Source organism: Aplysia californica, unplaced genomic scaffold, assembly GCF_000002075.1.
Source record: "Aplysia californica isolate F4 #8 unplaced genomic scaffold, AplCal3.0 scaffold00617, whole genome shotgun sequence".
Lineage (NCBI taxonomy): Eukaryota > Metazoa > Mollusca > Gastropoda > Aplysiida > Aplysiidae > Aplysia > Aplysia californica.
Window position 1 is genome coordinate 71,184 of NW_004797887.1, and position 2,341 is coordinate 73,524.

The following is a 2,341-nucleotide window of genomic DNA, read 5'->3' on the forward strand; positions in this document are numbered from 1 at the left end:
GTGAGAGAGAGAGAGAGAGAGAGAGAGAGAGAGAGAGTGAGTGTGCTTGTGAAAAAAGGTGTGTTTTGTAGAGCAAAGCACGATCAAGAATTAGGGTAAAGATAAATTATGCGTTTTAGTGGCCCCGAAGAAAAAAACCCAGTTTTGTAGGAACTCCCCTAAGATTCTTCATCGTGAATTTGTAAGAAAAATGTGTCCAGTGAGAGTATGGTGTTAAAAAAAAGCGTGTTCTGTCGGGAGTACGTTTAAAATATATGTTTTTACAAATATAAAAAAAAAAAATTTTTTTTTAAATAGGCACATTTTCTAGAAAAAAAATAATTTTGTCCCATGATGGGAATCACATCTTTGCTAATGATTGTGAAATAAAAAAAAAAAAATTAGCGTCAGAAATGAAAAATTGTGTTTTGTCGAAGAATAGCTGTTTGTCCATCTTGTTTGTCATGAGAAAATACAACTTGGTGCAACTGGGGTAAAAAAAAACTTTTTGTTATCTTCTAAATCCAGCAGGAACAAGAGTCACTTAGTTTTCATACGCTGGTTCCGCATGTTATACAACTTTTGCGATAGAACGTAACATTCAATAAGTTTGTAAACGTTGTATCGTCGGGGGTCTCATCGATACCATGATCAATACCATCAAAGTGGTGTATTCGCTCAGTACAGCCGCTGTTCCCCGCTGCTCCTGTCACCATCATCATCATTATCATCATCGTCATCATCATCATCATCATCATCATCATCATCATCATCATCATTATCATTATCATCATCATCACCATCACCATCATCATTATCATCATCATCATCATCATCATCATCACCATCATCATCATCATCATCATCATCACCATCATCATCATCATCATCATCATCATCATCATCATCATCATCATCATCATCACCAATATCGTTATCATTACAATGAACAGTAACAATAACGACAACCTAAAAAACACATACACCCACAGCCTGCGGTCCTCTTCCGACTGATCAAGTTTTTAAGCAATTTTAAGCTGAATAGAGCCAAATCGGTGACAAACATTGTAAAGGCGACTGGTGAACAACTCCTGAAGAAGGGACCTCGAAACTATGCCTGGTATGTGCTGGATTTTTCCTCTTCATAGATCTAGAATAAATGGCACTCGCTGATAAAAGCGATCAATAAGACACAAAAGCCGTTTCTGGGACACTTGAACATAATTCAGTAGATCTTGATGGTAAAAATGAAGGCAAACGTGGCAGGGGTAGGCGATAGCAACTAACTAAGAGAGCCTAAACAAAAGGGTGACGGGGAAAGATCAGGATGATGTAGCTTGTTTTGAAGTATCCAAGCAAAGGAATGAATGCCAAAGCATGACCGCTGACGTTTGTCGTAGATTTAGCATTTAGCACTTGAAGCATGAATTCTAGAAGACAACTCTGTTATTTTAGTTTGGATCTGGACTGTTAGTCTCTAGTAAAACATTTTGAAAAATTAAAACAACAACAACAACAATAACAACATAAAAAACAACAGCAACAACAGCAACAGCATAAATAGGGGAAATGATAGAACGAATGTATAGTAATATCGTACTAAACCCCCCCCCCCCCCCCAAAAAAAAAAACACACACATAAAAAGAAAGGAGAAAAAAAGGAAAAATGGTTGTTTTTTTTCACTTTACTGTAAATTGTTGCCTTTGCAGCTTAGTGCAGCATATTATTATAATTTGTTATTATTATTATTATTATTATTATTGTTGTTATTATTATTATTATTATTATTATTATCATTATTATCATTATTATCATTATTAATTTTGCTATCAATATTATTATTTTTTTATTTTGTATTTTATTAGTATTATTATAATTATTATTATTATTCTTATTCTTCTTCTTCTTCTTCTTCTTCTTCTTCTTCTTCTTCTTCTTCTTCTTCTTCTTCTTCTTCTTCTTCTTCTTCTTCTTCTTCTTCTTCTTCTTCTTCTTCTTCTTCTTCTTCTTCTTCTTCTTCTTATTATTATTATTATTATCATTATTATTAGTAGTAGTAGTAGTAGTAGTAGTAGTAGTAGTAGTAGTAGTAGTAGTAGTAGTAGTAGTAGTAGTAGTAGTAGTAGTAGTAGTAGTAGTAGTAGTAGTAGTAGTAGTAGTAGTAGTAGTAGTAGTAGTAGTATTACTGTCACGGTTATTGTTGATATCTTTATCATTATTTGTATCATTGTTATCTTCACCATTATCATCATCATCATCATCATCATCATCATCATCATCATCATCATCATCATCATCATCATCATCATCATTATTATTATCATTATTAATATTATTATTATTATTATTACTTTTTTAAAT

At 32.8% G+C, this 2,341-nt stretch overlaps 1 long non-coding RNA gene across 1 annotated transcript in view; it reads left to right on the top strand.

The window, feature by feature from the left end:
* The window catches only part of LOC106013023, a gene marked incomplete at its 3' end in the record, with an annotated part of 4,132 nt that extends 3,033 nt beyond the window's left edge, over positions 1 to 1,099 (top strand). The window contains 1 exon segment of the long non-coding RNA XR_001185226.2: positions 972 to 1,099. This is a non-coding gene — a long non-coding RNA (uncharacterized LOC106013023).
* Positions 1,100 to 2,341: the final 1,242 nt, after the last annotated feature.